The sequence below is a fragment of the Vidua chalybeata genome, chromosome 25 (assembly GCF_026979565.1).
Source record: "Vidua chalybeata isolate OUT-0048 chromosome 25, bVidCha1 merged haplotype, whole genome shotgun sequence".
NCBI lineage: Eukaryota > Metazoa > Chordata > Aves > Passeriformes > Viduidae > Vidua > Vidua chalybeata.
In genome coordinates, this window is record NC_071554.1 from 6311555 (window position 1) to 6336887 (window position 25333).

The 25333-nt window shown below is 51.8% G+C and overlaps 2 long non-coding RNA genes across 2 annotated transcripts; one reads left to right on the forward strand and one right to left on the reverse strand.

The window, feature by feature from the left end:
* Positions 1-1584: 1584 nt before the first annotated feature.
* Positions 1585-3035, forward strand: LOC128799863 (uncharacterized). The gene is made up of 2 exons (XR_008434850.1): positions 1585-2163; positions 2848-3035. It is a non-coding gene; the product is annotated as an uncharacterized LOC128799863 (long non-coding RNA).
* An 18242-nt stretch (positions 3036-21277) lies between these two features.
* On the reverse strand, positions 21278-23426 carry LOC128799903 (uncharacterized). The gene is made up of 3 exons (XR_008434859.1): positions 23250-23426; positions 21529-21714; positions 21278-21411 (listed from the first exon to the last, which is right to left on the reverse strand). It is a non-coding gene; the product is annotated as an uncharacterized LOC128799903 (long non-coding RNA).
* Between the last annotated feature and the right edge of the window lie 1907 nt (positions 23427-25333).

Consider the following 25333-nt stretch of genomic DNA (forward strand, 5'->3'; position numbering starts at 1 on the left):
ACCAGAAATTCGGAGTGATCGTAGAAATACAATACAGCAAAAAACAAAAAAAACAAAAAAAAAAAAACAAAAAAAACAAAAACCAAAAAAAACAAAACAAAAAAAAACCACACATAGAAATACATAGAAATAAATACATGTCCTTTTCCTCCTTTTCCTGGCTGAAATGCCTCCCTGCTACAGTCCAGGATGTGTTTGGAGCAGCTGCTGTGCATGTCCAGACCCTGAAATCGGTTTGTGGCAGAATCTGAAGTCTGACATCCAGGATTTGATATCCATTTGTGTCTCTATTACCCTGAGTCAATGCCATCATTTATATTTTCCTCCCTTCTTAGCAATCTGCTTTGATTTTGTCAGTCATTGACCTTTGAAGATTTATCCAACCAAATTTATAATCCTGGAGTGACAGCTGAGCTGGGCACGGAGCTCCTGTGGAGCTGCTGGTTCCTGTCTCTGAGCTGGAACAGAGAAATCCCAGCTCCTGGCCCAGAGAGGGGCAATAAAGCTGGGCAATCATCCTGGACGCTGCACAGGAGATCTCTGCTGATGGCACAGATTTGTCAGCCTGACATTCTTTATTGCTCTTCAAAGTCCAGCCTCTATCAGGGACTTTGGGGCCAGGAGACTTTATGATGACGAGGCAGGGATGGGTCAGGAGCTCTCTGCCCTCAAGGCTTTGCTGCTGTTTTTCCTTCCACTCCACGCTCCGAGCGGAGGAAATGAAACTGAGGAGATTTATAGCATAAAGGAGATGCTCCTCGGCCTTCTTCTGGCTTTTTTCTCCTGACAAACACTCCCCCCCCACTCCTGACTCTCCCTCCAACTTCCCAAATTGCACTGGAAGATGAAATATTCAGTCAGAGGGGTGGGGACTGGCCCAGACCTGATGATTTCAGGTTCCCACTCTAATTGCCTTGGCAAGGGGCACGTGGGGAGCTTTAGTACGGAGGCACCGAACCAGAACAGATCTTCCTGTAATGCCCAGATTTTAAAGCAGTTTTGCAGTTCATGGAGCTGCTGCTCAACATCAAACGGGGTTTATAAGATTTTTCCCCTCTCTAAGTGCCAAAGGCCCCTGAAGCTGAGCGTGCACAGAGCAGGGGAGGCCTGGGAGCGGCCCCAGTGGCCCTGCTGTGAATCGGGAGTGGCAGCAGTGAGCTCAGGAGGGCTTAAGGCTGGTGACAGTGGCACTGGGGTGAAGCCCCCTGCCTGGGGGTGTCCTGAGTGCCGCTGAGACAGACAGCGGTGGGCTGGGTACAAATTCTGCCTCAAAAGTGCTTTTCTATACCCTGGAGAGCACCTCCAGCAGGGCAGGAACTCCTTCCTGGGATTCTGGGATCCTGTCTCCCCAGTGACCATGGAATCTCAGTGTCTGGGTTCATGGAATCACAGTGTCTGGGTTTATGGAATCACAGTGGTTGGGTTCATGGAATCACAGTGGTTGGGTTCATGGAATCACAATGGTTGAGTTTATGGAATCACAGTGGTTGGGTTTATGGAATCTCAGTAGTTGGATATATGGAATCTCAGTGGTTGGGTTCATGGAATCTCAGTGGTTGGACTCATGGAATCTCAGTGGTTTGGTTTATGGAATCACAGTGGTTGGGTTCATGGAATCACAGTGGTTGGGTTTATGGAATCACAGTGGTTGGGTTTATGGAATCACAGTGGCTGGGTTTATGGAATCACAGTGGCTGGGTTTATGGAATCACAGTGGTTGGGTTTATGGAATCACAGTGGTTGGGTTTATGGAATCGCAGTGGTTGGGTTTATGGAATCACAGTGGTTGGGTTCATGGAATCGCAGTGGTTGGGTTGAAAGGATTTGAAAGATCATTTCATTCCACCCCTGCCATGGGCAGGGATACCTTCCACTGTCCCAGGGTATTCCAGCCTGGCCTTGGGCACTTCCAGGGATCCAGAGGCAGCCACAGCTTCTCTGGGAACTTGTGCCAGGGCCTCCTCACCCTTCCAGAGAAGGATTTTCCCCGGTATCTGCTGCAGGAATCTTCCCCTCAGTGAACCCAGAGCGTGACACCAACGCTGTGCCCATCTGCACCCTCCAAGCAGAACCAGCCCTTTCAGAACTTCATTCCCAGTGGGAATTTCCTGTTTATTTCCTGTGGTGATGTCTGAGCACCCAGCAGCGAGTAACTAAAACCTGGTAGCCACTTTTAATCACACCGAATCAATGCTCCATAAGGAGGAGGTTTAAAACACATTTTTTATGCATTGCTGCCTACACTTGAAGGACTCATTAGCACCCAAATCATCAATGCAGCCTGAACTCCAGAGAAACTCCTGGATGGATTAAATGATGCCAGCAGAGCGGGGGGGAAGGATGGAACAATGAGAGGGAGGGGAAAGAAGTTAAACAAAACAAAGCCTTTTGGAAATATTTTGCGTTTCCTTCCAAGACACCGACAGTCTCCTTCAGTGTGTTAGGCTGTGATTCCGGAGGGATTGTCGGGGTCTGGGGAGGTTTTGAGCTGAGCTGTTGCTCCAGAACCACAAGAGGGCAATGGAGAATGGAGCCAGGGCCGTGCCCGGGCTGTGGGGGAAGCAGGAGGTGCCTCGGTGCTCTGCCCTGACAGAACCCAAAAATGCCACACGCAGAGGAGGAGGTGCAGCGTGCCAGCCAGAGCTGCTCGGTTTCCAGCAGGGCTGTTTGGGAATCAGTGAGGCTTTATTCCAAACACAACATCTGTCTGCCGGGGAGCCCATGCTCCCCAAATCCCTCTGAGCCCCGGCAGCCAGGCAGGCTCGGCGCTCTCCGAGGGGTGCGTGCAGCCGTATCGATCTGCTGGCTAAGTGTCCTAATGAAACACAAATCTGCTGTCGTTCGCAGAGCCACCTGTCACCAGGAGACGTGAGAAGAGCGACAAGCAGAACAATAACTGGAATTCAATTGGAGAATCCAGCCCCTCTCAGCAGGCACAAAGCGCCGGGCCCAGTCCGCGGCCTCTGGGGCCGATGGCGGGTTTGTGTTGAACCTCATCAAAGGGCAATAAAGAAATCAGTCAGTGGAGAATTAAAGGAATTTCCAGTTATGGGCAAGGTACTTGTTGCACCAGAGCTCTTTAGCCTGGTGTGGTGATTTCAAATCCATCTGCTTGGCTGGGGCAGAGCCGTTTAATGCTCACGGTGTTCTGCTGTCCCACAGAATGGGAAAACTGCTGGAGAAGGAGCAGTGCAGGACCTGGTGACACTGGCCTCATGGAGGCGTCACTTTGGCAGCGCTCCCCAGGCCTCTGGTGATGCAGGATTCCCCTGCTCGGGAGTTTTCAGGGAAATTAATCCAAATTAACTTCTCCAGAGGATGGTTAAACCACATTAGCAGCTCATTCCCAGTGAAAATGGGCTTGATTCAATTGAGTTCAGTTTAACTCTGGTTCATCAGAGCACTGCAATATTTGCTCCTGTGCCCGGGACACGGCTCAGACACAGAGCCTGCAGGGCTGTGCTGATGAGGGCTGGGCACAGCAGGGCTGGGGCAGTGAAGGGACACCAAAGTGCCCCAGAGGTGGCTCCCAGCCCCATTTTTCAGTTGTTTCTGTCTGAGTTGCATCTCTCTGGGCACAGCTGCATCCAGGCTGTGCTGCTCCCTGCTCAGCCAGGCTGGGACACTGCCTGGGCCAGGATGGCCCTCAGGCATCTCTGGGTGCTCTCCCAGAGCAGCTGTGGCTGCCCCTGGATCCCTGGAAGGGACAGATTGGATGGGGACTGGGGCCACCTGGGACAGTGGAAGGTGTCCCTGCCATGGCAGGGCTGGGATTTGTGATTTCCACGGCCCCTCGTGCCTTGTGCTTCCGTCCCTCATAATCCTTCTTTTCTGCTCCTCCACCACGGACCTGAGAGGGCCAGATCAGCTGGAACAGCTGCTGGAGCTGCCCTTGGTGCCCCCCAGTTGTGCTGCTCACCTCCAGGAAACAGGAACAGGAGAATCCCCCCAAAATCTCCAGCCTCCTTCCCTCAACCCCCCTGTCACTGGTTCGTCTCTGTCTGTCCCCCCTTCATGCAGCAGTGACCAACAACCCCATCTTAGAGGGACAGCAAAACCTCATCGGGGTGAGATTTCTGAGCAGCCTTTGGCCCCTACGTGGGGGAAATTCTGGGAAGGAGAAAGGGGCCTGTGTCCCCAGAGCTGAGCACACAGGGGCTGGGATTGAGTCCCCAGGGAGGGACCAGAGCTGCCTCCCCCAGCCTGAGGGACCAGCCTGGCCATGGGCACACCGGGAGGAGCAGTGGGAATTATCCCCTGGAATTATCCCCTGGCTTGCGCTTGGGTTTATTTTCTGTAAAAAAGATAAAACCACCGTGTCTGTGCAGAGGAGCCAGAGGAGAGCTCGGATCTCCACAGGGCTGATAAACACAACCCAGAGCAGAAGAAAAGGGGAGAACCGCTCCGAGTGTGCCCCAGCCTCAAAGCCAACCCTCTGCAGCCACAGGCTGCCCCCTCTCCCTGCCCCATTGTTTCATCCCTTCCCAATCCCGTATCTGGGCTTTGCAGCGCTGCCACTTGGGCCCAAACCCCTCTGGAAGCACCATGGGAATGCGGGGCTGTGTGCTCTGCTGGGCTGGCTGAGATAATGGATGTCCAAATTATTTTTTTGGAAGCTTTTCCTGAAGTGTTTATCTGGCAGGCCCAGGCTGTGGGATCGATGTGCTGCCGGGAGCTCGCTCGCTTTCCATTCTCTGGGAGAGGCTGGGCTGGCCTTGGCTGGTGACAGGCCCTGATGAGCCAGGTTCTGTTCTTTGACAGCCCTCCAGAACATCCTGTGTCGCTTTTATGGCCATCAAAGCTTGGACTCCCTCATAAACCCAGGATATTTTCTTATTAATGGAGGGTCTCTCTCATCCAGCTGCTGATCCCTATTAATGACCCCGCACCTGGTACCAATCCAGGCTGCCCTTTTTGAGGGAACCAATTAGTGAGGATGGATTTGATTAATCTTCCTCTGGCAGAGGAGAATCAGAGCATTGGATTCTCCTGGATTGGGGTGCTTTGAGCCAGGTGGGGACTGATGGGGGGAGAGGAGAGGAGAGGAGAGGAGAGGAGAGGAGAGGAGAGGAGAGGAGAGGAGAGGAGAGGAGAGGAGAGGAGAGGAGAGGAGAGGAGAGGAGAGGAGAGGAGAGGAGAGGAGAGGAGAGGAGAGGAGAGGAGAGGAGAGGAGAGGAGAGGAGAGGAGAGGAGAGGAGAGGAGAGGAGAGGAGAGGAGAGGAGAGGAGAGGAGAGGAGAGGAGAGGAGAGGAGAGGAGAGGAGAGGAGAGGAGAGGAGAGGAGAGGAGAGGAGAGGAGAGGAGAGGAGAGGAGAGGAGAGGAGAGGAGAGGAGAGGAGAGGAGAGGAGAGGAGAGGAGAGGAGAGGAGAGGAGAGGAGAGGGGCTCAGCCTGATGTCCCTAAAACTCCTGGATGGAGCACCTGGAGCCCCAGGACAGCCACACAGCGGGGAGAGAGGGAGCTGGGCTGTGCTGGGAAGGAGCTGCTGGGAGGGAGGGAGGCTCTCACTGCAGGACAAGGGGCTGTGGTGGAGCCATGCCAGGCCCACAGGGCACCCTCTGCCTGAGCCCAGACACTTTTCCCTGGCATGTTCACAACTGGAATAACTGCCCTTTCAATGGCATTCCATCAATGGGATAACTGCTCTTTCCATGGCATTCCATCCATGGGATAACTGTACTTTCCATGGCAATCCATCCATGGGATAACTGCCCTTTCCATGGCAATCCATCCATGGGATAACTGCCCTTTCCATGGCATTCCATCCATGGAATAACTGTCCTTTCCATGGCATTCCATCCATGAAATAACTGTTCTTTCCATGGCATTCCATCCATGGGATAACTGCTCTTTCCATGGCATTCCATCCATGGGATAACTGCTCTTTCCATGGCATTCCATCCATGGGATAACTGTCCTTTCCATGGCATTCCAACTATGGGATAACTGCTCTTTCCATGGCATTCCAACTATGGGATAACTGACCTTTCCATGCCATTCCATCCATGGAATAACTGTCCTTTCTTTGGCATTCCATCCATGGAATAACTGTCCTTTCCACGGCATTCCATCCATGGGATAACTGCCCTTTCCATGGCATTTCAACCATGGGATAACTGTCCTTTCCATGGCATTCCATCCATGGAATAACTGTCCTTTCTTTGGCATTCCATCCATGGGACAACTGCTCTTTCCATGGCAGGTCCCTGCCTTTGGTGCAGGACATCCCAGCCCAGCCCCAGTGCTCAGCCTGTCTCCAGAGGCTCCAGCAGAGGTTCAGCTGCACCATGGCTGGAAATTCCATTTAATTCCTGCGTTGTTTGTCAATAGTTTCCTGTCTGGTATTAAATGAACATAATTAGTGCAGCTTAAAAATGAGGGAAGCTCTTTAATGCAGCTGCTGTCCCGGTATTTCCCCCTGAGTTTCCAAAGCTATAATTCCCTTCTCTCCTGCCATTGGTAATAATCCCTTGAAAGCCTGGAAGTGGAATGCACTGCCTGCCTTTGCAATTGTTTTTCTTTGTTGTGTTGCCCAAACAAAGAGTAAAACATGCACTTGAAGGCTCTGTGTCTTTTATTTTAGATTAAGGGAAATAAACAAAGGACGATCAAACCTTAAACACTCTGGGAGAGGAAGCTCTGATCGGTACCTGAGCCAAAAGCTGCTGCAGCACCAGCTCGTGCTGCTTTCACAGCCAGCCAAAAACGAAACCCCCTGAGGTGACTTTGCTCCTCCTCAATATTCAGAGCCCGCCGAGACCCCCACAGGGCTCCTTTGCTGTGATCCCCTCCCGCTGCCACCCCTCACGATGGGCTGGATCCCACATCCTCAGATGTGTCCCAACACCAGGGGGTTGTTCTGGAAGCCACGGCAAGGCCCTGCTTGGGAAGACATGCAGGAAAACCCGAGCACACTTTGCCCTTTGCACCGCCCTTTGGCTGATCCCAAAGCGTCCTGGATCCACTGGGGTCTATAAAATCTCCAGGAAAATGAGAGTTGCTGTAGAGCAGCTGCTGCCTGGGGCTTTTTGGAAACCAGCAATTCTCCGCTGGATCTGCTGGAGCCTGGAAGGGGCAGGAACAGTGCGGGGGCTGCTCTGGGGAGGGGGTGCCCTCCCTGTCAGCCCCAAGGGCAGCCTGAGCTCACAGCCAGGCTCTGGAGCAGCCCTGATCCCGAGTTTATCGAAGCTGCCAAGGTTTGCTACCAGAGGTGCTGGCTGCTCTGATGGACTGATGTCCTTGTGGGCTGGGCTGGGTTACAAACGCCGACAGGGGAGCTGAGTTTGTGAGTGAGGTGTGAGAGAACCATCAGATGTTACCGCGTCTGGCTCTGTGTCTCCTGACAGCTTATCCTGAAATCCCCCTGCACCTTGCAAAGCTCAAATTTATGCTGCCTGGGTTTTTTTTTTTTTTTTTAAACAATGTTATCTTCATTATTCTGCTGCTAGCAAGCTGTGGCCTCACTTTCTGGGGTGCCACAAGCAGGGGCAGGCTCCCTCCCTTGCCCAAAACCTTTTTGTTCCCCTCTGATCCTCTCCATCTCTTTCCATAAACTCTAAGCCCATGACTGACAGCCCAATTTAAACTTAATGTTTAATATTGCAATCAGGAGTGATATTTTGTGTTTGCCTTTTGAAGTGAGGAGAATGGGTGGCAGCATTTGCCTCTTTGCAATCATTTCACCCTCAAAAAGGAACACATCCAGCAAAGTGAAATTTTGCTGGCGAAGAAGAAAAAGAAAAGGAGAGGGGGGATAAAAAAGAGCCGAGATTAACATCCTTTAAAATGTTCCTGTTTACTCCTATCGTCTCAGAGCTAACTTTAAATAGGATAAAATGATCCTTTAATCCCCTTTATCTTCTTAAGAGCTGCTGTAAAAGATCTACTTGACATTTGAGAAACAGGAAAAAAAAATAGGAGGTCTCATAATATTCCTCAGAAATGGTGGATGGGAGAGATTTGAGTTGAACAAAATGGGAAGATTCGGCTCCTCAGCAGGGCAGAAATTCCTGTGGGCTCTGCTGGGAGATCCCACAGGGCAGGAGCACATCCTTGGAGCTGCCTGGTTTGTCAGGACAGGCCCAGGGCAGGGAGGGGAATCCTGAGGTCACCTTGGAAATCCATGTGACAGCAGGAGAGGAGGTTGGGAGAGGCTTTCTGTGCTCAGGAGAGGAGCTGGGGAGTGTCCTGGGTTGTAAGATGTGGCTGGGCTGTGTGTTCTGTCCCACCTGGCAGAGCTGGGGCAGCTCTCCGCTGTTCTTTGGGCAGCTGAGGAAAACAAGGTGTTACCCAAATAAAATGGTAAAATGGGATTTTTTTCACATTAAATTCAGTGTCACAGAGATCTTGTCTGGCCTCTTCTTCTAAAAACACTGCTGGGGTTTTATCTGCAGATAAACTCTCTGCAGCAGCACTGCTCAATCCCTGCTGCTCCTCTAACAGCAGTAATTAAGGATTGATGGAAGCAAAGTGGGGCTTTAACCCTAAAGCAAAGCAGCAAACGCTCCTCACAATCCTCCAGGAGCAGCCCGATGGTGAAATGTGATTTTCTGCAGCTAACGACAGGAAATGGCCATGGGAATACAAGAAGGCAGCGGGAGCTGCGGAACTCCAGCACAGGTCCAGGAGGATTCAGGATTCCATCACGAGTGCCTTGGGCTCAGAGTGTCCCAGACACCTCCCAGAGTGTCCCAAACACTTCCAGAGTGTCCCTACATACCTCCAGAGCATCCCTAACAACTCCAGAGTGTCCCTAAATTTCTCCAGGGTGTCCCCAAACACCTCCAGAGTGTCCCAAACACCTCCAGAGCATCTCTAACGACTTCAGAGTGTCCCTAAATTCCTCCAGGGTGTCCCCAAACACCTCCAGGGTGTCCCCAAACACCACTTGAGTGTCCCCAGACACCTCCAGGATGTCCCCAAATTTCTCCCAGATGTCCCGAGCCACCTCCAGGGTGCTGGGCAGCCCCAGGTGTGGCTCTGAGTGAAGAGCACGGGGCAGAGCTGCCTGCTGGGGTCACAGAGGGGTGACAGAGGTGTCACCTCCCAGCCGTGGCCTCGGTGTAAGCGCTGCCACCCCCTCCCCGTCCCCTCCCACCCCGTGCCGCTGCCACGGGGACGGATGCAGCTTTGGGATCTCCCCACGATTCCTGCCCGGCGCGAGGGGATCAGCCCGGAGCTGGGGCGAGCAGCACGCAGAGGGCTCAGGAGCCGGGACCGTCACCTGCCACTGCAGGGGCCCGGCTGCCACCTCCAGGGAGGGAAATTAATGCAAACCCCGCTGGGGTGTGAGGATGGCACACGGGAGAATGCCGATTTCTCGGGGTTCTGAAAGTCAGGGTGACCCCGAAATCGTAAAGAGTCTTTGCTTCCCAGCCCACCGCAGCCAAAGAAGGAGTCTGGAATGCATTCAATAGTGCTTTCAAGGCTGTTTATTTTTTCTTATCTGTAACATTCTTTCTCTGACCTGCCGAGCTCTGCCTAGCAAGTCCACCATGGCATTCTGCCCCGAGCCTCGGGCGGCTCCCACATTAGATACACAAAACTATCTACACATATCTGTGTATGTTCTATCATACACATATCTGTGTATGTTTACAAAAATGTGCCAATGCCCATCACCTACGTCAGACTGTGAATCTCTACCCTAAACCAACAGAAAAGTGTCACCAGCACAGCGAGACATGGAGGGCAAGGAGAAAGAGAAGAAGGCCAGGACACGCCCAAATCCCTCCATCTTGTCCCCCTGAACCCTACTCTAAAAAGCCCCAAAATTCTGCTTTTTCACCCTGTGTTAACTCAACTCTTACACTGCTCAAACCCCTGTGGCTTGTAGTTCCTCACACAAAGTTGTCAGTTTTTTCCACGGGCTAAAATCAAAGCCACAGGTGTTTTTGACTTCGTGCCAGGGTCCCTGAGCCCCCTGCCAGGGTCTGAGACAGCCAGGGCAGCCAGAGGGATGCTCTGGACTCTGACACAGAGTGAGGCATTTCTTTCCTCTCTGGGCATCAGGAGATGGCAGGGGTGGGATGGGAGGAGTTTGAGGTCCCTTCCAACCCAAACCATTGCAGGATTTCACACTCTCTGTGCCCAGAGCAGCTGCTGAACTGCTGCTTCCCCACAGGAGGATGAAAAGTGCCTCTGTTGGGTAAATGTGGAATTCCTCATTAGAAAATCCCACCTGGAATTGCAGGGATGGCTCATCTGTGAAGGTGCTCTCTTTGCTCCAGCTCTTATTCCTTAAAACACCTTCAAAGTTTGGCTATTACTAACACCCCCCCTTAGTGATTCCAATATTTCCAGTCAGTCCCAGTTGCTGTGGATATTTGATATTCCCTGTGATTTCCCAAGCTTGTTCCAACCAAACCCTGGTTGTAAAACCAGCCCCACAATGTCATTTCCTGTTCTTTTGCCCACTGCCCCACAATTAACACTGCTTTGTTTTCAGCCAGAAGTAGATTTTTCTGTCTGGGTTTTTGTGTTTTTTTTGGTTTTTTTTTTTTTTTTGTTTGTTTGTTTGTTTGGTTTTTTTTCCTGGGGAACTCTGAGTGCAAAGCCCCCCAAAAATCCCTCATCTGCTCCTCTTCATTCATCTCCCACAAAACAGCACAGAAACTTCTGATTCTGTTTTCTTCCCAAAAATCTTCATTAACACACAAAAAGGTGGATCCCTGCTGGTGTTTGCATGGGAGATCTCTGAGGGCAGGAAGTGAAGCAGGATCAGGAAATGTCATTCCCAGTCTCTTAGGACAAAAGGATGACCCAAGCCAGGGCCAGGCGAGGGGAAGTTCAGGTTGGATTTCAGGAACAATTTCTTGCCTGGAAGAGTGGTCAGGCCTTGCTGGAGGGAGTCCCCATCCCTGGAAGTGCTCAAAAACCTGTGGATGCGTCCTTGGGGCCGTGGATCAGTGGTGACCGTGGTGGGGCTGGGATGAGGTTGGATTTGAGGATCCTGGGGGCCTTTTCCAGGGGCAGCCCCAGCTGCTCTGGCAATTCCAGCCCAGCCCCTCCCCACCCTGCCAGGGAACAATTCCCAATTCCCAAGATCCCATCCAGCCCTGCCCTCTGGCACTGGGAGCCATTCCCTGGCTCCTGTCCCTGCAGGCCTTGTCCCCAGTCCCTCTGCAGCTCTCCTGGAGCCCCTTCAGGCCCTGGAATAAGGAGAAGCAGTGGGATGACGGTGTGGGGATGATGGAGCTTTGCACAGCTGGTGGAGAAAGTGCCTTTGGGAAGAAGATCTGGAATCCCAGGGATTGTCCAGCCCTTTGTCCCTGGCAGTGTCCTGGAGGAGCCTCTCAGCGAGGGACTCTCCCTGTGGGATGTGCAGGAATTTCCCCCCCCCCCCCCCCCAGTGCTGATTCAAGCACAGCCAGCCCAGGGATACAACCTCGGGGTCATTCCCAGATTCCCTGTGCTTCCAACCCCTGGAATGTGCAGGGAAGAGCCACAGGAATCATGGAAAGGGACCACGAACATCACCTCATCCCAACCCCCAAACGGCTCCGAGTCACCAGGGACACTTAAAAACCACAAATGAACCCAACTCAGCCCCTCCAACCAAGGGATTTGGGATGCAAAAGGAAAGTGAAGGAATGCTCCTCCACAGCAGGGAAATGCCAGAGTTCCATCCCACCGACATTTGGGGAAGAAAAAATATTTTATTATAGGAGTTAGAAAATGCAAATAAGTGTCTGGAGGGTGCTTTTGGAGAGCATTGAAGCAGGTTGAGGACTCGTTTCTCTATTTTAAATCTCCTCTGCTCCCAAGCTCCATCTTTCACTGCCTTTCAGAACTGGGTCTTTTATTAACGAGAGTTAAATTACATAACACTGAAAAAAGAACTTAAAATAATTACTTCCTAACCCCGTTTGCAAAGCCCTGAAGCACGGGGCTTTATTACCCTTATCTTAACTTTCTTAACTACTAATGTTTGAGCAGTTAGGAAATTATCCTTTTTCGTCAGAAATTCCAGCTGCAGTTATTTTTGCCACACTTTTATTAGCCCGCCGTATATTGATAATAATCGCAGCATATTGAGGTGTTTCAGCAGGAGACATTAAGGCCAATCAAGTGAATAATTCAACATTTTCAGAATTGTCTGAACACAAATTTACACAATAGCCTGTGACAAAGGAATCTTCGGGGGACGATCAAATAAATAACAGTCATTTTTCAAGAAGGCTGCAACACTTTCAAAAGAATAATCCCGGCCTCTTTTTTAATGCCGTGCCATTATTATTCACGGATGGTGGCATTGGAGAGCTCCTGAGCTGAGCTCTGCAAAGTTCTCCGTGCTGCTCTGGGGAGAGGCAGATCCTGCCAGCACAGATCCCAGATCCCTTCAGCTCTGCACCTGGATTTTTCCATTTTTTGGGGGGCAAAAAGTATAGAATTATGGAGTGGTTTGGGTTGGGAGGACCTTAAAAATGATCCAGTGCCACCCCTGCCACGGCAGGGACACCTCCCACTGTCCCAGGCTGCTCCAGCCTGGCCTTGGGCACTGCCAGGGATCCAGGGGCAGCCCCAGCTGCTCTGGGAATTCATCCCAGCCCCTCACAGCCCTTACAGGGAGGAATTCCTTCCACGTTTCTCATGCTAAATTCCCCTCTTTCAGTTTGAACCCATTACTCTTTATTCAATGCCCACAGTTCTTGATGAATATTATAAATATCTTCTATGTAACACTATATATTGGTGGTTTTTTATGGTCTGACTACAAAACCCTTAGAAGAACGATATGTCCCTCTGCACATCCCACATTTTGTCACCCTGGGATTTTACACGTTCCCTGGAAAGCCCTTCCATCCTGTCCTTTTTTCCGACAATATTTTTCCAGTGTAAAAGACGAGAAGCACCCACAAAGCTCCAGCTTAGCTGGGACCGCGATTTCCGAGGAGAAGATTTTGTCTCAGTTTAAGCCTGGATTTTCCAGGCGGTGCTTTTGGAGTAGCCTGGATCTGGGGGCTTTCAGCTGCGTCCCAGCAGCTCTTCCTGGGGAGGCCGGGAGCGGAATTATCTCTGTGCAACAGCAGAAACTGCTCAAGGATAAAAACAATTTCTGAGCTCTTATCAAAGGAGGCCTCAGGGGTGGAGCCTCTCCTTTACCTGTTGGGATTCACCTGCCCAGCCCCCTGTGCTCTCTGACGAGGCAGAGACTCCTCGGAGCACCAGGATGGTTTGGCGCATCCCCAGCCCAGTGTTCCTTTGGCTGCTTTTCCTTAAACATTTTTGGGGGGAATTGTTAATCCAAGTGGCTGTGTGGGAAATGGATTTATAGAAAATTTTTAAAGTTTGACAGAAGGTTTATACAGTGTGTGTCTGCATGTAAATTTTGAGATAAGAAATGTTGATTTCGAAATGTCATGGAATACGACAGATATTGTTGAGAGAGAAATGGAATTAGAAATAAGTTTTAAAAGGTGGTTTTGTAAAAATGATTAGATATTTTAGAGAAACAGAATTATGAAAGATGTATTGTAATTAAGAAATAGTTTTTAAAAGTAATGACATGAATTATAAGATTTGTATTGTCTTACTTTTTATATGAGACCGAAAATAAAAGTTTTTAAAAGGCCTCTCAGTTTCCCCACCTCTGGGTCAGAAAAGAGCTTAGTCCGACACGGCTGGAGCACTGATTTCTCCATACTTCCTCTTTCTGCAAATAAAAGCACTTTTTTCCCCCCACCACTTTCTGATAAATAATGTTTTAAAATCTGTTGGGAAACCCCCCGGGATACAGGTGGGATAAATGAGCGGGACCAGAGGCACAGGCAGGGGAAGGGAAGTGCCAAAATTCAGGGGCAGGAAAGTCTGGGGCTGCAGAGCCTCGTGTGCTCCCCATCAGACCTGGGAGTCACAGCCCTGACCCCCAGTACCCCCACCCCAAATCCAGGGGCTGAGGGTGGGAAGGAGCTGGGCAGGGCTCCTCTCCCGCTGCTCTGCAGTTCCCCACACTATTGATTTATTCACGATTGAGCTCCCGTTTGCTGGGATGATTTTTCATCATCCCTCTCCCAGAGCTGGGGCAGTAAAGCAGCACCTGCACCATCCATCTCTCCCAGGGCTGTCCCTGCTCCTCCCCTGCCTCATTTTTCAGCAGACACTGGATGTCACCAGGCTTTGGGAGCTGTTCCCTGGCTCCCTGAGCCCCCGTTCCTTCAGCTGGTGATAAAAACCCAATACCCTGCATGAGCAGTGCCTTGGTTATTTACTGTTCTCCCCTGAGAATGCTCTGGGGTCTGGCTGCCCTTCATCCCTCACTCTGAGCGCCTGGGATGGGACTTTCTGCCTCTTGTCCCCTGAGCCAGACCCCAGGGCTGTGGAACCATGGGAAGAGCACGGGGTACAGGAATTGGGGTGCCTGACAAGGCGGGGGCAGCCAGAGCTGGGAGGAGCAGATTGGTGTTAATTGTTTTGAGAAATAATGAGAGTGAGGGGAAGCACCTGGGACAGCTGTGCTGGGCACGGTGGGAACTGGAGGCAGAAATGCCCCCATTTCTGGACATCTGGCCTAGGAATGAGATGGGAGACAAAGGAGTTAATTTGCATTTAAAGCCAGCAAAATCCCAGAGCTTCTGATCCAGGGAAGTGAGCCAAAGGCACCAAAAACCCAACACTTCCCCAGGGTAAATCCCAGGGGTCCTCGTTGCCCCACAAGGCATCATAAACTGGGGATTATTGCAGCACTTAAATCTGCAGGTGGCTCCAGGACAGCCTTTGGAATTGCGGATCCACTCGGTTTCATGGGGCTGCAAGAGGGAATCTCGTGGATTTAACAAAAAACTCATCCTGTGCTGGGAAAGCACTCGACTCAGCACAGCCTGGAGAGGTGGAGGCAGTCACGGAATCCTGGAATGGTTTGGGATGGAAGGGACAATAAAGCTCATCCTGTTCCGCCCCAGGAACACCTCCCGCTGTGCCAGGTGCTCCCAGCCCCAGTGTCCAGCCTGGCCTTGGGCACTGCCAGGGACCCAGGGGTGCAGCGGCGAGGTGAGGGGGTCAGGGCCGCTGCCTTCCCCGCAGGGAGAGCCTTTGGGCAGGCACACGACATCGCACGCTCCAGCGCGCCGCAGCCAGCGGGGACACGGGAGGATCTTCCCTCCGGGGTTCCAGCCAGGGTTTATCGGGGTGCAGCACCGAGGGGGTCCAGGCACGGAAGGCAATGGACAGTGGGTATAAATGTGCCAGAGAGGGGGTGGAGCAAAGCATCAGAGCCGACCAACTGAGGGCTATGGGGCGGTACAAAGGGCAGGAGCCAACAGGGAGTGCCAGGGTGCACAGGCAGGGTTACAATAACCAACGGGGAAACCGGGAGAGGGGAATATTCTAGAACGAGACCATATAGGGGTAAAAGGGGTAGGGACGGCCAAGGGGCCAGTGGGTGTATTAAATTACAAGTCCTCCGGGCTTCACCCCGGTGCCCAGCCAGTCCAGCAGTGTACAGTACACAGCAGTGTACTGAGGCTCCTGAGGGGGTTCTCTGAAACCACAGAGGAGTCAGAATTGTTTCTTCTTCTGCGTTTCCATACTGGAGAAGAATTGGGAGAACAGGAACTACAAAAACAGATTTTACACACGTAACATTTTTTATCTATGTTTAAATGTTTATCAGTGTTCTGCTAAATAACATCATATGCTGCTGAGGAAGTTTTCTTTTGTGGTGTGATTCTTCAGTCACACACAGGAACATGGAGCAAATCGCTCACGGTTTAGAAGCAAAACCATTTTGAGCTTCACCCACATCCCCCCAGGACAAGATATTCCACTCAATAGGGAAATGCATGTCACAGTCAGCCTCCCCGCTGTGCTGCAGAGAGGCACAACGCTATGAAGGATGGGGACTCCTGCTTCTGAAAAAGCTCCCCTACTTTCAGAACATTCTAGCAATGCTTAAAGGAGCGTCAGTACACTGCTGTGTACCTCGGCTGACCAGTCCGCGGGGAGGAGGTGGCGGGACCCGGATAGCTCCACCGTAAGGATGAGAGGACCCCGGAGTGGCTGTATTCCCAGAGGCTTTATTGTAGGAGAGTCGCAGGAACAGGAGGAGGAGATGAGGGACACAATCGCTCTAGGAGGGAGCCAGCTCCGGGAGCCCCGAGGGAAGGCGGGGCTGGGTATTAAGGGCAAAGGAGTAGGAGTGGTTAGGGTACAAAACAGCCAACGGGCAACGGGTAAAGGGGGGAGACAGAGTGGGGTGACATACAGAGAACCAATCGGGGTACAGAGGAGGAGTGGTATTCTAACAGGAGCCAATGGGGGTAACAGAATAACTGAACTTTCTGGAACCGGGGAGTATGCTAAACATTGATGGACAGCTCAACTGGGGTGGAGGGCAGCAGCTGATTGGCAACCTTTTCTAGCCTGTTGCTGCCTCCCAAGGGAGAGCAGGAACCCCTCCCACAAGTGGGGAGTAGAGAACTGGGGTAAATTAGCCCAGTGCTGCGGAGCACCATGGGGGAAGCCTTCTGTCTCCCCGTAACCTACGGGGGACGCCCGGAGCCTATGGTGCACGCCTCCAGGGCATTGCCACTGCCCTTTTCCCAACAGGCTCAGGGGCAGCCACAGCTGCTCTGGGAATTCCATCCCAGCCCCTCCCCACCCTCCCGGGGAACAATTCCTTCCCAATATCCCATCTGTTGTTACTGGACACGAAGTGAGTACACAAACGCTTGGTAAGTTTAAAGGTTAAAAAACAGAGCGTTTTATTTGAGTATCTGGTATTTATAGAATTCTAGAGGTGAGTGTGGATTGGAGGATGGAATGACCACCTCTCCAGCCACACTGGTCAAACCAAGAGTCCATCAATTCTCCCTTCAAAGAATGTAAAACAATCATTATTTACATGAACAGTGCGTGAGAACTCTAGTAGAAATACGTAAACAGATTAGAAGGCTGAAGAATTTTTATGAGAAATTTAAGACTTTCAAAAGAACTATAAAAGAAAACACTTTTAAAAATCAGGGCAGCACCCATCCATCCCTGCCCTCCTCGTTTTAGGGGTCTTTTCCTGCAGACGCTTTGAAGGAGGTGAGCCCTGCTCCTCTGGGGCGCCTGGGAACCCTCCTGGATCTGTGTGCTCAAACCAGGGAAGATCCCAGCCGATGGAGGGGGGGATGCTGCACATCAGAAGGGCAAGAAAAGCAGAGCATGGTGATTTTCTGAAGCCGCTGAATTAATCAAATCAATAGTTTGGAGCACTTAATACCTAAAGTGGTTGGAGTGTTGATTATAAAAGGCTGTGTAAACATAATGTAGAAATACCCAGTAATTGGCAGCTCGTTGGACGAAAATGGATCTGCTGTCTGTGGATAGAGTGCCTGTGTGTGCATAATCATAATTTATCTCTTTAGAGTGCTCAGGTATTAATCAACTGTAACAATAATGCTCTGAGTCAATGCTGAGTGCAGCTCCAAGCCCCCCCTGCCTGGATGGAGGCAAATCCAGGCTCAGAAGCTGGCAGGGGGTTGGTCTGGCATTGAGCACGAGCTGGGCTTTGTAAGGCTCAGAATTAGCCACAAACTCTGTCGAATCTGCACATTTTGTGCTTCTCAGCAGATCGTGTTGGCATCAGAGTAGTCTGTGAGCTGCTGGGGCTGGGCTCTGGAGGGAGCTGGAGCTGGACAAGGCTGGGAAAGGCAGCACAGGAAAATCCTCTGTGCCTGAGGGCTGGCAGAGCTGGGATTTGAGCCTGTGTGATCCTGAGCCCTCCTGCTGCCTGCTTCCAGCCTGATCCTGACATGTTCCCTGTTGTTGCAGGACATGAATATCACAGAGGATGTCCGGCAGTGCACAGCCAGCGTGAATTAGAGCCATCAATTATTTATTTGTGCTGGGGACAGGGCAGACTTGGAGCTCCCTCCCCTGCCTCTCCTGCTCTCAGCCCCTCTCAGCTCACAGAAGAGTGTTTAAGCCAAGGCTTTAAGTTTAGCCATTAATTTCAAGAGGTATTTTTAAAGATATGAGTGGAAGCTAAACAGCCCCTTATGTCCCATGGCTTTGAGAGAGCTTGGAACTCTCCTTGATCCCTGGGATTTAGCCAAGTGCTGGAAGTTTAAACTCACACCAGAACTCTGCTTCCATGTAGCTCCTTATTCCAACAGAACCGGTTTCTAACACCATTTCACCAGCTGAGGTTTCCAGATCCTCCCCCACCCCTGAGGCAGTCCCAGTGCTCAGAACCTGGACACTTGACCGGGCCAGTGCCACTCCAGCCTCTTGTATTCCCCTTCTTTGGCTGTCTGAAAGGTGTTTGAGTGTTTAAAATGTTTATTAAGAGAGTACTAAAGCAGGGAGATGGAATGTTTTAGCAGCAGACTCGGTGTCCTGTCTGCTGGCTGATAAATCAGTGCCCTTATCAACCCCTCCTGCACTGCAATGGACTTGGCAGGGCTCAGCAGGAGATGAAAGCCTTTATTACCCTCATCCCCAGCCTCCTGCACACTCAAGGACAATTCCCCACGCCTTATCGGGATGGAGACAGCATTGATTTAGCTTACATTAACCTTTCAGGACCTATCAGATTATGCTGGATACATTTCACTTGATAAGAACTGAGCAGGAGTTCAGTCCCCGCACTGCCCCGAGCCCGTGGTGTGAATTAATCACCATCAGGGAGCTGCTTCCCAGCTTTGGGTGCCAAAGTGCTTTTAATCACAATTGCAGTTCTAAAATTACTGACCCATCTGCCCAGCCACCTCACTCATTCTAAATCAGTCCTTCCCAGGAACATTTAACTTTCCAACCAAAAGTCTTTGTGCTCTGCTGACTCCTGAGGACACCACTCCCAGCCCGTCCTGCTCCTAATGTCCTGGACCACCTCAGGCTATTCTGTGCCTCACCTGGCTGTCATTTTAGCCAGGTTAATGTTTGGCTTTGTTTGGAGCACGGGAAGAACTTTGTGAGGTGAAGTTTCGTAGCTGATTTCTTCACATAAAATCCACTCTGGGTGTGATGGGCAAGGAGAGCCTACAGGACTTTAAACCCCCTGGTCTTGTGTAGGATAAAGGAGCTGAAACAGGAGCTGTGCACCTTCCCAGTGCTGCTGAGATCCCCCCCAAGCTTGGTGTGTGGCAGTGACAGAGTGTGTGACACACAGGGAGCACAAACGAGCAGCAAATGGCTCCAGAACTGCAGCAAAATCCTGAATCCTGCGGGCAGAAGGGTGCTGCCCTGGCCTGGGCTTGGTTTAGCCCCAGATCAGGTTCCTCACAGCCTGAGATCCCCCCTGAACCCTGCCCCACTGCTCTGGGTGACCCCAGCTGGGCTCTGCTGCCCCATCTCAGCAGGTAAAGGTGGCATTTCAAGATAAGGGGTCATGATCCTGATGAGGTGACAGAGCCCTGGCACAGAGCTGCCCTTTGGGCCCAGCTCTTGTTAAAACAAGTCTTTAAGGCAGGCTTTGGTCCTCTCCTTGACTTCATCAGCACTGTCAGGAGAGATCTGGACACGGGGAGACTGTCAAACCCCGCGGAGTGACCCCGAGTGCCAGGCGCAGGACACGGTTTCCAGGGGCAGCTGCCGTCCCCTGGCAGTGCCAGCGCTGTCCCTGCTGTCCCCTGGGAGTTCAACCCTCCTGCCAGGCCAGCTCTGCACCCCGCTCTGCCCTTGGCAGGTGATGGACGCCTGCTCTGCTCCTTCCCCGCGTTAGCGAGGCCGTAAACGGAGAGAAAACAGAGGAGGCAGCCTCATAAAAACACCAAACACCAGAGATCAGGGGACAGAGCCATCCGTCACCGGCCGCAGGTGGCATTAAACCAGCAGGGTTTGTTCTCCTGGAGATGGGAACGGCAGCAGTAAATGGCACTGGGCTCCAGATAAAATATTTACAGCGACAGTAGAAAATAAAAACAATGGGAGTGGGCAGAGAGGGCAGAGGGACACCAACGTGCCTGGAAAATGGGATAAATTATTTCTTTTCTCAAATAATCTTGATAACTTTTGATCGGCATTTCCTTTCAGTGTAAATCCGCTGTAATTCCGAGGGGTCCTGGGGGTGGGAGGTCAATCCCTCACGGTGGATAACACCTGGGACACCTGGGATGGCAGGAAGGGAGACAGCTGACACCTGCCCAGGGGTCAAGAAACTTTGGGTGCCTTGTCCGTGATGAGCACCAGGAACAGTCCTGGACGTGGAGCTGGAACAGTTTCTCAGTCTGGGGAAGTTCTGCAGTTCCAGCTGGGAATTTTGCACTGTTATGGGACCACTCAGGAGTTCTGCTCTGCAGAGAACCGCAGGAAACAACTATAAAATAGCTAATAACTGATTAAAATTAACCAATTGCTAATAAAAATAAAATAGCTAAAAACTAAAAACGAAACCAATAATTAAAAACTAATAACTAATAAAGTAGCTAATAACTGGTAAAATAGTGGCAAACAGCTATTATATTATCAAGCAGCTGGAACTGGTTCAGGAGCACAGGGAGCACAAACGAGCAGCAAATGGCTCCAGAACTGCAGCAAAATCCTGAATCCTGCGGGCAGAAGGGTGCTGCCCTGGCCTGGGGGGACAATGGCTCGGTTTAGCCCCAGATCAGGTTCCTCACAGCCTGAGATCCTCCTGAACCCTGCCCCACTGCTCTGGGTGACCCCAGCCGGGCTCTGCTGCCCCATCTCAGCAGGTAAAGGTGGCATTGCAAGATAAGGGGTCATGATCCTGATGAGGTGACAGAGCCCTGGCTCCCGGTTCAGGAGGGGCCATTTCAGGCTGCTGGGAACAGACTCCGCTGTGTAACACAGAAATTAGGAATTGTTCTCAAGCTCCTGACAGCCCAGCCTGTCCCAGAGCTTTCTACAGCCGCCCTGACTGCTGAGGTTCAGTTTTTCCACACCTGCCTCAGAGACTCCGTGCAAGGGCAAACCCAAACCTTTGGATGTAAATTTTCCATAAAGAGGAGATGAACAGGAACGTTCTAATCCCTGACTGCTGGATTTATGAACTTGGCCACGTTAACCTTTTTGTTTTATGGCCTTTATAAAGCCCAGCCAGAGTCCAACACCTGAGCTGTGCTGCCTGGGAGGGGTGAGCTCCTGAGGATGGAACCTTCATCCCTCTGGACAGATCCCAAGGGACATGGGGGTGAGGACAGAGCTCAGCCATGCCCGGAGCCAGTGTTGATGGTGACAAAGCGGTGGGACTCACACTTGCTGCTCCTCGTGGTCCCTGAGGGCTCTGCGGGGTTGGGTTTGTGCTCTGTGGACCCCACACACACAGTTTAATGTGATTTTAGTGTCTATTGAAATAAATGGGCAGAAGACTGTGCTCCTTTTAATGCCTTTATTAAAAGTGACCAGCTCGGGCACACGCCACCGCTGCTTCTGGGAGTGGCACGGAGGAGGAAGAGGAGGAGGAGGAGGAGCGTAGCTTTGTCCACTTTGCACACAGGCAGAGCCGGGGATTCCGATCTCACAGGAGCTGCAGGAAATTCCAGAGACTGGGTTGTGACTTGCGGTCCTTACTCCAGCCGCCATCTCCCTAAGCTACAGCGAGAAATTAAAAAGGTCCCAGTAGACACCAGACGCAGTTGCTCACCCTTCGAAGTCACTTGGGTTGCTCGATTTTGTGGAAGCTCGTTGTTTTAGGGGTTTTCTTTGTTGGACTTGGCGTGTTTCTGCATTTGCATACAACCGCCGATGTCACTTCCTCCCGACAGGCGCGGGTGCCATTTCCCAGGAAGCAGCAGGGGTGAGACCCGGCCCAACGAAGGGGGATTTCTAACTATTAATAACAGGTAATTAACAACAGACAACAACAGGTAATTAGAGAATAAAACTGTTAACAATAGGTAATTGGATAATAAAGCTGGCAACAATGCGTTTAACTTATCAACTCTATAACCTTTAAAAACTTGAGACCCAGCACAGCCAGGGCTGCTCCTGCTCCTGGAGCTGATCCTCTTCCTCTGCAAAGCTCTCCTGGAACTCTGACCCCAAACCAGCAAAGCCTCAGCCAGAATAAACCAAACTCCACTGCTCCTCAGCCAGAATAAACCAAACTCCACTGCTCCTCAGCCAGAATAAACCAAACTCCACCGCTCCTCAGCCAGAATAAACCAAACTCCACCGCTCCTCAGCCAGAATAAACCAAACTCCACTGCTCCCTGCCCCGGCTGGCTCAGCTGTGTCCTTCTGATCCCAGGGGGCTCACAGGGGCTGGGGGGAACCTGCAGCAGCCACAGCTTTGTCCCCATCTTCACAGGCAGCCAGGAATTGCCAGGGGACACCTGAATTCAGTTGATTCCATCCCCACTGAGGGCAAAGCGTGGGTTTGTGTGAGCCTAAAAAAGAATTCCACTCCCACTGAGGGCAAAGTGTGGGTTTGTGTGAGCTGAAGGGCCGAGAGGGCTCCTTAATGGAGCCTTTTATTCACACCCAGCCAGAGGCAGGCCCTGGGTTTGTCCCCTGCTTTCCAGGAGCTGCAGGCACGCCTTCAATCCCAGCAGCTGGGCAATCCCTGCACAATGAAGGGCCCTGGGCAGGTTCCACCCCGGCAGTGCTGAACCTGCACACAGGAGCCCATCAGAGCCTCTCCTGTGCCACTCCAGGCCTTCCTAGAGCGGGCTGAGCTCTGAGTGCCTGGCACCATCCACCAGCAGCTCTGGGCTGAGGTGGCACAAGCAAATAAAATATAAAATCCTGGCAGATGAGCTCAGTTTCTGAGAGCTTTGCCATCTCCCCGCTGCTGTTTTACACTGATGAGCTCGTTAGGAAAATGAGCTGTCGCCTCCCCGTCACCCCAGCGATGGGAAGTGCAAACAGGGCCTGGCTTTATTTCTCTGACAGCTCTGGGAAAGGAAGGGGACTCGGGGGAATGGATTTGCATGGAAATGAGGAGCAATGGGGTGAGGGTTATCTCCCAATTCGGGACCACATCCCATAGTGCAGTGACCAAGAACATCCACAGCCTCAGTAGAGCTCCTGGAATCCTCCTGGAGTGCTTTTCCAGAGCTGGAACACCTCCAGAGCATCTCCTGTGCTGCTGGGAGGACACAGAGCAGCACCAAGTGCTGGGGAATCCTGCTGGGATCCCTAAAACCTGGGGCTGAGCCCCCTGGGGATGATGTCACTCAGCCAGAGCCACTGCTGGCAAAGGGAAAAGAATCATTCCGTGGATATTAACGGATTGTTTCGCTCTGGTTTCTGTGGGGAGAGCTGGATGATGGATGGACAGGCTGGGGACAGCATTGTTTGGCTTTTAACAATCACAGAGAGCTGACAATGCTCAGGATGAGCTTTCAGGGCAGGAACACTCACAGAGAGGAGCTCTGGATGAGCTTTATCCAGGGAGAGGAGTGCTGCTGTCAGGGAGCGCAGGTGGACTGGTTTGTCCTGTGCCCTGCTGCTGGAAAAGCCGCTGAAGACTGGAAAGGTAAAATGAGTTCCTGCAGTGGTGCTGTAATGAACAAAGTTCCAGGTACTCCCGGGCAGGGCCTTCCCAGTTCCCATGGCAACACCGGAACAACTGCTGACTCTAGATGAGTCCCGATATTGAAATGTTAATTAGCTAATTGCTCTGCTCGTTTTCTCTAAACTACCTGGAGATAACCGGCCTCCCCCCACCCATGCTGCCACTAAAAAAAAACCCCTTGGGATCATGGGAGTATTTTTAGGGGATAAAGACACCCCTAAATAAAGAACTAAACACAGTAGAGGGGGCTAGACAAATGCCCTAGCTGAGGAAGAGGGAAACACATCCCCTGATCGACTTTTGCCCATCACCATCACCTACAAAAGAATAGACTAGGTTAGGCTGTGGGAAGCGGAGACAAAGAGATGGAATTTCCTGGTGTTGCCACCAGGGAAGGAGCGGGGACAGCTGCTGCTCTGGACTTCAGTGACAGACTCTGCACGCCTCCTTCCCTTTTGGCCACCTGGGAAAGCTACAACAGCAGGGGTGAGCTCCGTGTCGAGCCCCCTGCCCAGCTGATCTTTTTAATAAAGAGCTGAGCACTAATAAAGGCATTACCCCTGTGCAGTTCAGTGCCAGCCAGTCCTCTGGTTTTAAACAGGTGGAAAGAGCAAAATTCAGTTTCATGACCTGCTGCAAACCCAGGGATCTTTGGAATAAGGCAATAAGGGGGTTATTCCAATAACAAAATTCCAATTCCCTCAAGCTTTCATGGGCATTTCAGTGCGCAAGGTCCCTCCCTCAGGGAGGGGCACAGGGGGCGTAACTGGGGGTGATTTGGTGTCCTGGGGACCAAAACGTTTCGGAAGGAAAGGCTTTGCTGGATCCTGCCAGGTCAGCAGGGACCTGCTGGGCCTTGTGCTGCTCCCCCTCTCTGCCACGGGGGACCTCGGGGCTCTGCACATCCCAGGGAACTCTGCATGACCCAATCCCCTGTGAGGGGTGCAAGCCTGGACTCGGGGGTGTGTTGCATTCCTCCCTCCTCCTCCTCCATCAGGAGCTGCCTCACTTTCCCAAGGGAATTGACTTCCTCCAGAGTCTTTGAGGGAAGTTTTCCGTGTCTCTGCTAGGACCCTCCACACTCTGAGCCATTTCTGCTCACCAGCACTCCCAGCCTGAGGTGCTGCTCCCTTTATCTCCTGTCTCTGAAGGCTCCAGCAGCTCTGAGCCAGGCCTGGCCAGCTCTGCTGCCCCAGCTCCCGCCCAGCAGTGCTGCAGTCAGGAATGGGGTTCTGGGCTGGAATCCTCTCACCTGCCCCGTCTCTCCCTCCCTCCTGGCCATCAGTGTCTGTCCCTGGATGAGCAGAGCTCAGCCCTGGCTGCTGGCTGGGGACCTTGCTGCTGCACAGAACCACTTGTGCTCAATCCTTGCCCATCCATCACCCCCTAATGAGGCTCCTGTGCCAGCTCCAGGGGTTTCTGCTGCTGTTCCTGGTGGCCTCCAGCAGCCCCAGGCTCCCCTGGACTGGGGCCCTGTTCTTGCTGCCTCTTTTAATTTGGCCTTTTTTACCTGTGGAAATCAACAGCCATGAAGGGAGGTTTTTAAAAGCTGAAGAGCCCTTCTTTTTAACCAATTATGAAGTGATTAATAGCCCCTCTTGACAATGTCAGGGAAGGCAGGAGTGATTCCCTTTCTCTGCCAGTCTGTCCTTGCCTTTCCCACTCTATTTTCATGCAGTGTTGGTGTCGATCCTCCCAGGAGTACAAAGACTGCTCCCAGTTATTTAAAACCTGCTACAAAAAGCTCTTCCCATGGATCCTGAAGGCCCCTAGGCCTGGCCTTGCACTCCAGAGGAGCAATAAAGCCAAGCCAAGGGGCTGAAGTTCCTCCTGAGGGTGTCAGAGCACTCCGAAAAGCAAAAGGCCACCCTTGCCCAGCTGCAGAGTTGGACAAGCGAGTGCTCAGCGCAGTGGCAGGGATTTGTAGAGA